We start from the raw sequence: 9,717 nt of genomic DNA on the forward strand, positions 1-9,717 counted from the left end.
TAAAAGGTTCCAGATCACATGTGTCCAATTTTTATTGGTTACCAGGATACGGCAGTTAGAATCTAACCCAAACAAATACTCACAGAATGTCAGCTTTAGATATGTAACCCGACGATTGGATGTGCAGGGAACCCTCGTGCTTCAATAACATATTCATTTTTGTAGTTAAAGGAACCTTTTCCATTAATTTGAGAAGCAGTTTTTCAGGGAAATCACGGTAACGGTACTTGTAAAACGATGTGGTAACATAACCGGCCCAATCCATGACTGTCTATCGTACCACATCACATATTTACACATAAGTATTCTCAAAAATGTGTCTCTACAAAAATATGTGTTTTTTTTGGACTACCGATGCGGTTTACAAGAGTTATTGATACTGTTACGAATGAAAGAAAACAATATTAATGGGATTAACGCGGGTTTACACCTGTGCGACTTAAGCCTCGTCGCCATGCTGTCCCTCCCCCCCTCCCCCCTTCCATGTAAGTAGATGCAAGCGTGTAGGTTGCATGCCTCTTTCTCAACATGTGGCTGCGAGTGATTCTGTTCTCAACCATATTTACATTGGGTGCCTCTACTTCCGTGTGGGGCAAAATACAGCTTAGTCGCATATGCACCGTTACGCGGCCATCTGCAATTAGCCGACGACACAATTCCAATCGTCTACCTTCCTCCCCTATTCGAAGGATCGCAGTAATAATAATAATAATTTCGTGTCGCTCATTGGCCTGGTGTAAGTCTTTGAGTTGGACGCCACTTCGGGAACTTGCTTGTTCTTAACCTACCCCAGTTACCAACGGGAGAAAGGGGACCTACAGATTAACGTGGAATCTGAAACACGTGTCGTTTCTGGTGACTCGTCACATCGGTGAGAGGTGAAAGCTAGGTTAAAATGCAGACTGAAAACTCCAAGGTTCGACCGGGAATCGATCCCGCGACCTCTTGGTTTCTAGTCAAGCACTTAACAGTTTTTTGCCATTGTGTTCGTCATTGTTCTCGTCATTTCGTCTGGGCGAACATCAGAGGCGACCCCTTGAAGTTAATCGTTAAATACTTCACTGTTATTATTATTACACAGGGCAGCCAGCCTACTGACAGAAAACGCCTAGCTAACGTGTTGCCATGTGGAACGCTTCATGATTTAGCGTGCCATCCTTGCCCAGGGACCATGATAATCTTCTCTGTATCGTTCCAATTTTAGTATTTGCATCGCCGAAGCGGGTACGTCCGCTAGACCACCGGGCCCATCTAAACCTCTATCAATGCATACGTAATATCCGCCGTACTCTTGTATGTGGAACACCGACCTGCAGAAATGCTGCGTGTGCTTGTTGAAGGAGAACGCATTATAGTGAACGCACGTTAATGTCTCGGCCGCCAAATTTGCCTGACCTGAATCCGATGGAACAACAGTGGGATGAAATCGGGCGTCAGCTTTGCGTCCACAAAGCATCGGCCCGTAATTTATGGGAATCGCGTGACCTGACCGTAGACATCCCGTGCCACATTCCTCCGGAAACTTGCCAAGGGCTTGACGAATCCACGCTACGCAGAATCGTAGTTGTACTGCGTGCCAAAGATGGAACAACACACTATTTAGCAGATGGTCATAGTGCTGTGGCTCATCAGTGTATATCGCACAACGATGTTTCTCACTATTCTCAGGACTTGCGTAGTTGCTTTTATCTGAATCTTCTTTATCAGTACTATTTTGGCCACATGAAATCGGTACGTAAAGTCTCCTCTATATTGGAGGTGCCGACGGCTGTGGCCGAGCGGTTCTAGGCGCTTCGGGCCGGAACCGCGCTGCTGCCACGGTCGCAGGTTCGAATCCTGCCTCGGGTTTGGATGTGTGTGATGTCCTTAGGTTAGTTAGGCTTAAGTTGTTCTAAGTCTAGGGGACTGATGACCTCAGATGTTAAGTCCCATAGTGCTCAGAGCCATTTGAATCATTTCTTTTTTTTTTTTTTTTTGTATTGGAGGTAAAAGGGTAACTTAATTCTCGGTGCAGTTCAACAAAATGCGAAGTGTCTGCTATAGTGAACGGTATAAACTCTTCAGTCTATCAAGATGAATCGAAAGTTCATTTTGAAGTTACGACGTGAGTATATTGTCCTTTACGGCAAGATGGCTCATCAGTACGGGAAATTACTCTCCCAGTTGTGGGTCCCCAGAGCAAAGTCCTGCGAATATTCAACCGCTATTGCGAGAAACAAAATACTGAAGGTCTGCCTCGTAGTGGTAACTGTGGGCACTAACTTGTTGGCACAAAAAACGTAGTTGTGATTTAAAAAAAGAAAACAAAGTTAATGCGGGTATCTTGGTGATGAATAACTTTGCATGAAAATGATTTTTCTTGTTCCATGAGTCCGTCGCCACTGTTCGCGCACTGAAATAGGATTACAAATATTTTTAAAGAGAAAGAAGTTCAAACTGAACGTAAACTGTTGTACCTTGCTTAAAAAAAACTTCGTTTTATACGACCTGGGTTTCGGGTTGTAAGCCCATTTCGCAATAAACAACAGTAATGAAAAGTGGACTTACAATCCAACGCAAAAACTAGATCGTACCAGAGTAAAGTTTTGCGAACTGAGGCAAAATAGGTTTTCGTTTACTTTAAACAATATATAATTTTTTTACCAAGAACCCACAGTTGAATCAATTAAAATGAGTCAAAAGTAATTTGAGGTGAGAAAGTTAATCGTCTCAACGTACACGGGGTGGCGCCCAACTCAACCGATATTTTCAGTAATCTGTCTGTTGCTGCAGTGTTGTTTCAAATACAGTTTCTCTAGCATACGTTGTTTGTGGCTGTGTGACTGTTTTGTAGTGTTCCAGTTTTGTAGTTATTGAGAGACATTTTTTGTTATATGTGTTCTTGGTAGCATGATGTATTTTAATAAGTTCGTTTATTTTACTCTGTCATGATGGTTTCTCATTCAGGTTGTGTGTTATTATTTCTCCCAATACTTAAAAATTTTAGCAGTTTTTATGTTGTGTCCTCCAATTCTAATTTTTCTGCCAGCGACGTTCCGTTAGTATTATTTCTGTTTTTCAAACCATATTTTAAAGCCAATACTCCGGGCTATTTTCTGTAATGATTGTATTTGTTGTTTGGTTTCTTGAATGTTGTGGGCGAGAAGAGCGAAATTATCAGCAAGTCCTAAACAGTTCAACTTTGTCGTATTTTTGTATTCCAACCTTAATGTTCTTTGGATTGTTATTGTACCATTCCCTCATTATATATTTAAGTGCACAATTAAAAAGAAGTGGTGATAGGCCGCTCGCTGCCTTAAACCGGTTTTTATCGAGAATGGTCCAGGAAGTTCCTGTTGCTAGTTTCGAATTTGTATTTGTTAAGGTAAATTCTATCAGTTTAATACAATTTTGGGTGGAGTCCAAATGTCCGCAGATCGTGGTCGTGTGGTAGCGTTCTCGCTTCCCGCGCCCGGGTTCCCGGCTTCGATTCCCGGCGGGGTTAGGGATTTTCTCTGCCTCGTGATGACTGGGTGTTGTGTGATGTCCTTAGGTTGGTTAGGTTTAAGTAGTTCTAGGGCACTGATGACCATAGACGTTAAGTCCCATAGTGCTCAGAGCCATTTGAACCATCGTTTTGGAGTCCAAATGTCTCAAAATTTTTAGCAGTGATGGTCTATGTATAGAGTCATATGCTTCCTTAAAATGTGTAAATGTAATTGAGAGAAGTTTGTTTCGTTTGCGGTTATAAGCCATGATTAGTTTCAGAGTAATTATTTGTTTGGTCAGCAGCCTCCTTAATATTCCCCCAGGTCCTTATCCAATTGTTCTTTGATCCTATTGTGTAAAACATTGGAAAAAATCTTGTAGGTTCAGTCAAAGTGCGAGATACCTCTATAGTTGTTTGGTTGTCTTTTGTCTCCTTTCTCATGAAGTGGGTTAATTATAGCTGAGGTCCATTCTTCTGGAAATTTTTTGTTGCCCAATTTTTTGTAAAGTAATATGAGAAGATGTCTGACTTGTTTTACCTGCACACTTCCACATTTCCGCAAACACTTGATTTACACCACATGCTTTGTAGTTTCTCATTTCTTTAAGTGCAGTTTGTATTCCTTGTACTGTAGGTGGGTTTATATTTTCTGGTTTGGTTTTTACAGGGGTACTTGTGTCTATTGTTAAAAGCTTTCCAGGTTAATCACAATTCAGGAGCTTGTTGAATGCTTCCAGCATCATTTCTGCGTTTTCCTTGTTATTGTGGCCTATTCTTCCACCTTTATTTCTCAGCCTGTTATATTAATCACATAAAATATGAAAAACTATAAAAATGCTACTGAGGGGGCTGTTAAGCGACTATCTTTTGTTACGCGACCATTTTTCTGAAACTCTCCTATAACTGATTTAAAGGCAAAATTAAAGAGACAAATCAAAAATGGAATAATTAATCCTTACAGATAAATGACATGTGTGTCTGTACCAGTGTTTGTCAGTACTTAACTGTTGTTGTTGTTGTTGTTGTGGTCTTCAGTCCTGAGACTGGTTTGATGCAGCTCTCCATGCTACTCTATCCTGTGCAAGCTTTTTCATCTCCCAGTACCTACTGCAACCTACATCCTTCTGAATCTGCTTAGTGTATTCATCTCTTGGTCTCCCTCTACGATTTTTACCCTCCACGCTGCACTCCAATACTAAATTGGTGATCCCTTGATGCCTCAGAACATGTCCTACCAACCGATCCCTTCTTCTGGTCAAATTGTGCCACAAACTTCTCTTCTCCCCAATCCTATTCAATACTTCCTCATTAGTTATGTGATCTACCCATCTAATCTTCAGCATTCTTCTGTAGCACCACATTTCGAAAGCTTCTATTCTCTTCTTGTCCAAACTATTTATCGTCCATGTTTCACTTCCATACATGGCTACACTCCATACAAATACTTTCAGAAACGACTTCCTGACACTTAAATCAATACTGGATGTTAACAAATTTCTCTTCTTCAAAAACGCTTTCCTTGCCATTGCCAGCCTACATTTTATATCCTCTCTACTTCGACCATCATCAGTTATTTTGCTCCCCAAATAGCAAAACTCCTTTACTACTTTAAGTGCCTCATTTCCTAATCTAATTCCCTCAGCATCACCCGACTTAATTAGACTACATTCCATTATCCTTGTTTTGCTTTTGTTGATGTTCATCTGATATCCTCCTTTCAAGACACTGTCCATTCCATTCAACTGCTCTTCCAAGTCCTTTGCTGTCTCTGACAGAATTACAATGTCATCGGCGAACCTCAAAGTTTTTATTTCTTCTCCATGAATTTTAATACCTACTCCGAATTTTTCTTTTGTTTCCTTTACTGCTTGCTCAATATACAGATTGAACAACATCGGGGAGAGGCTACAACCCTGTCTTACTCCCTTCCCAACCACTGCTTCCCTTTCATGTCCCTCGACTCTTATAACTGCCATCTGGTTTCTGTACAAATTGTAAATAGCCTTTCGCTCCCTGTATTTTACCCCTGCCACCTTTAGAATTTGAAAGAGAGTATTCCAGTCAACATTGTCAAAAGCTTTCTCTAAGTCTACAAATGCTAGAAACGTAGGTTTGCCTTTCCTTAATCTTTCTTCTAAGATAAGTCGTAAGGTCAGTATTGCCTCACGTGTTCCAGTGTTTCTACGGAATCCAAACTGACCTTCCCCGAGGTTGGCTTCTACTAGTTTTTCCATTCGTCTGTAAAGAATTCGTGTTAGTATTTTGCAGCTGTGACTTATTAAACTGATAGTTCGGTAATTTTCACATCTGTCAACACCTGCTTTCTTTGGGATTGGAATTATTATATTCTTCTTGAAGTCTGAGGGTATTTCGCCTGTTTCATACATCTTGCTCACCAGATGGTAGAGTTTTGTCAGGACTGGCTCTCCCACGGTCGTCAGTAGTTCCAATGGAATATTGTCTACTCCGGGGGCCTTGTTTCGACTCAGGTCTTTCAGTGCTCTGTCAAACTCTTCACGCAGTATCATATCTCCCATTTCATCTTCATCTACATCCTCTTCCATTTCCATAATATTGTCCTCAAGTACATCGCCCTTGTATAGACCCTCTATATACTCCTTCCACCTTTCTGCTTTCCCTTCTTTGCTTAGAACTGGGTTTCCATCTGAGCTCTTGATATTCATACAAGTCGTTCTCTTATCTCCAAAGGTCTCTTTAATTTTCCTGTAGGCGGTATCTATCTTACCTCTAGTGAGATAGGCCTCTACATCCTTACATTTGTCCTCTAGCCATCCCTGCTTAGCCATTTTGCACTTCCTGTCGATCTCATTTTTGAGACGTTTGTATTCCTTTTTGCCTGTTTCACTTACTGCATTTTTATATTTTCTCCTTTCATCAATTAAATTCAATATTTCTTCTGTTACCCAAGGATTTCTACTAGCCCTCGTCTTTTTACCTACTTGATCCTCTGCTGCTTTCACTACTTCATCCCTCAAAGCTACCCATTCTTCTTCTACTGTATTTATTTCCCCCATTCCTGTCAATTGCTCCCTTATGCTCTCCCTGAATCTCTGTACAACCTCTGGTTCTTTTAGTTTATCCAGGTCCCATCTCCTTAAATTCCCACCTTTTTGCAGTTTCCTCAGTTTTAATCTACAGGTCATAACCAATAGATTGTGGTCAGAGTCCACATCTGCCCCTGGAAATGTCTTACAATTTAAAACCTGGTTCCTAAATCTCTGTCTTACCATTATATAATCTATCTGATACCTTTTAGTATCTCCAGGGTTCTTCCATGTATACAACCTTCTTTCATGATTCTTAAACCAAGTGTTAGTTATGATTATGTTGTGCTCTGTGCAAAATTCTACCAGGCGGCTTCCTCTTTCATTTCTGTCCCCCAATCCATATTCACCTACTATGTTTCCTTCTCTCCCTTTTCCTACACTCGAATTCCAGTCACCCATGACTATTAAATTTTCGTCTCCCTTCACAATCTGAATAATTTCTTTTATTTCATCATACATTTCTTCAATTTCTTCGTCATCTGCAGAGCTAGTTGGCATATAAACTTGTACTACTGTAGTAGGTGTGGGCTTCGTATCTATCTTGGCCACAATAATGCGTTCACTATGCTGTTTGTAGTAGCTTACCAGCATTCCTATTTTCCTATTCATTATTAAACCTACTCCTGCATTACCCCTATTTGATTTTGTGTTTATAACCCTGTAGTCACCTGACCAGAAGTCTTGTTCCTCCTGCCACCGAACTTCACTAATTCCCACTATATCTAACTTCAACCTATCCATTTCCCTTTTTAAATTTTCTAACCTACCTGCCCGATTAAGGGATCTGACATTCCACGCTCCGATCCGTAGAACGCCAGTTTTCTTTCTCCTGATAACGACATCCTCTTGAGTAGTCCCCGCCCGGAGATCCGAATGGGGGACTATTTTACCTCCGGAATATTTTACCCAAGAGGACGCCATCATCATGTAATCATACAGTAAAGCTGCATGCCCTCGGGAAAAATTACGGCTGTAGTTTCCCCTTGCTTTCAGCCGTTCGCAGTACCAGCACAGCAAGGCCGTTTTGGTTATTGTTACAAGGCCAGATCAGTCAATCATCCAGACTGCTGCCCTTGCAACTACTGAAAAGGCTGCTGCCCCTCTTCAGGAACCACACGTTTGTCTGGCCTCTCAACAGATACCCCTCCGTTGTGGTTGCACCTACGGTACGGCTATCTGTATCGCTGAGGCACGCAAGCCTCCCCACCAACGGCAAGGTCCATGGTTCTCCCGTGGTATCAGGGCACTGGAGTCTTGTTTTTTACGAGCTGTGTGTGGTAGAGGGATACGTACCGTTTATGGCAGAGACACGGAAGAACGCTTTTGTGGACAGAACAGTAGAAAGCAGGACTTCTTCGAAATATACAGACCGATATAGACAACGTGGAATGGGGAACAGCACTGTTTATGATGCCTTTGAAGGCCTGGGGCACCGTCACAGGTCTAAGGCACCCCAAGGCAAAATGTTTAACACAATGTGAAAACGCTATGATTGGGTAACATAAATGAGTTAAAAGTGGGAGAGAGAGAGACATGGTGGAGCTTACAGAGATTCATCCTCATTGGCCATAGACAGAGACAGGAAGAGAGTAGGACACTTTTTTTCCAGTACCCAATGTTACGAAGCTCGTTACTGGTCAACGACCTGAAACGAAAGTACAGGAAGTAGGCCAGCGTCTTTTAAGACAAAAGCCAAATTTCACTATTCGGCGCTCAGAATGTCTATTGTTCAGCCAATCAATGTTACATGACAACAGAAAACTAGAGACATGAGTCTTCCTTGTAGGAAGCAGACAGCACAAATTCACTCATCAACCAGGTGTCTCTCCAGCTGAGTCTCCTTACTGCCAGGCTTCTCTGCATCCAGGCTCTACCTGAAGCAGACGTGATAAGTAGATGACTTAGACATTTCTCTGGCTGATTTTAACTCAGACACATATGTAAGTTGTTAGTAATTCTACTCAATGATAGGTTTTGCAGACACTTCAGCTTCCACCTACAGATTAACATTGCGAGAGCGAGCCGCAACATCGAAAGGAATTGTTGGGAAAACTGAGTCAGTCTTACCAATTTTCAGCAATTTCAAGTTTCATTCTGAAGAATTTCCTGTAGCTGAAGGTTCAATATGCTTTCAAATCCGGACAAAGATGCAATCACATACCGTTCTGTAGCGCTTTCTGTTTTTCAGCATTTACCTTTGGCAATCAAGGTTCGATTCCTGCAAACATAATGTTTTATCCTGATAGTCTCATTTAAATCGCATTCCAGATCTCGTCTACAGGCGTGCCAAGGAATTAACTTATCACGGTTAATGTTTGTCAAACCATTTATTGTGCGCTTTAATGTAATAAACAGAGTTAATTGTGGTTTTTGTTTAATTTAGCGTATTTCTCGATCATTATTTTGGAGGGCAACGATTTAATTATGTCAGATAACCAGGACCATTTTTCATGCATCTAATTAACATAACAAGCATTCGCCCACCGCTACCACTTAAATTTGAAGAGGCCCAGACTGGAAAGTTGGGTTGGATTGCGCGAAATAACTTTAGGATTACAGTTGAGAAATAACTGAACATTTATTTTCTGGTTAGATTATGCAAAACATAACAAATTTTGAATGATACTCATAATCAGAAGGGAATACTGGTTCCTGATATTCATTACACAATACAGTATTCACTTAACGTGCTATAACTCAGCACATTGGAAATATGTTGGATAAGTAAAAGAATGGATTTATCAGAGCACACGCACACGCACATTCATATTAACTGCGGTACATGCGGGGCAGGACACCTCTTACAGATGTAAAAATTTTGTGTCAAAAGTTTATATAACCCATACGAGAGGTTAACATGCAACAACAATTCTGCAGAAGGAAAGTAAACAAATAAACCCACTGAAGAAAGCACAAAATTGCTAAAACATGTCTGGGTGAAAACAAAACTATAAAACAGTGTCTTGCATGATGCGGAGTTCCTCTCCTGTTTTTCAAAATAAAAGTTATCATTATCTAGAGTATAAGTTGAACGCAAAGATACATCAATTTCTATCATGGCCTCGAACTGATGGATGTCAAAGTCTTTTATCTTGGACCACTACACGGCGTCAAATCATTTACAAAAAATTTATTTAATTTAGTCATCAGTCAGATGGACTCAAAAATACTCGATACAAT

The 9,717-nt window shown here is 40.9% G+C and overlaps 1 non-coding gene across 1 annotated transcript; it reads right to left on the reverse strand.

The window, feature by feature from the left end:
- Window positions 1-1,121: 1,121 nt before the first annotated feature.
- LOC124723922 lies at window positions 1,122-1,228 on the reverse strand. Its single transcript, XR_007006581.1, has one exon. It is a non-coding gene; the product is annotated as a U6 spliceosomal RNA (small nuclear RNA).
- Between the last annotated feature and the right edge of the window lie 8,489 nt (window positions 1,229-9,717).

This window comes from Schistocerca piceifrons, chromosome X (genome assembly GCF_021461385.2).
Source record: "Schistocerca piceifrons isolate TAMUIC-IGC-003096 chromosome X, iqSchPice1.1, whole genome shotgun sequence".
Classification (NCBI taxonomy): Eukaryota; Metazoa; Arthropoda; class Insecta; order Orthoptera; family Acrididae; genus Schistocerca; species Schistocerca piceifrons.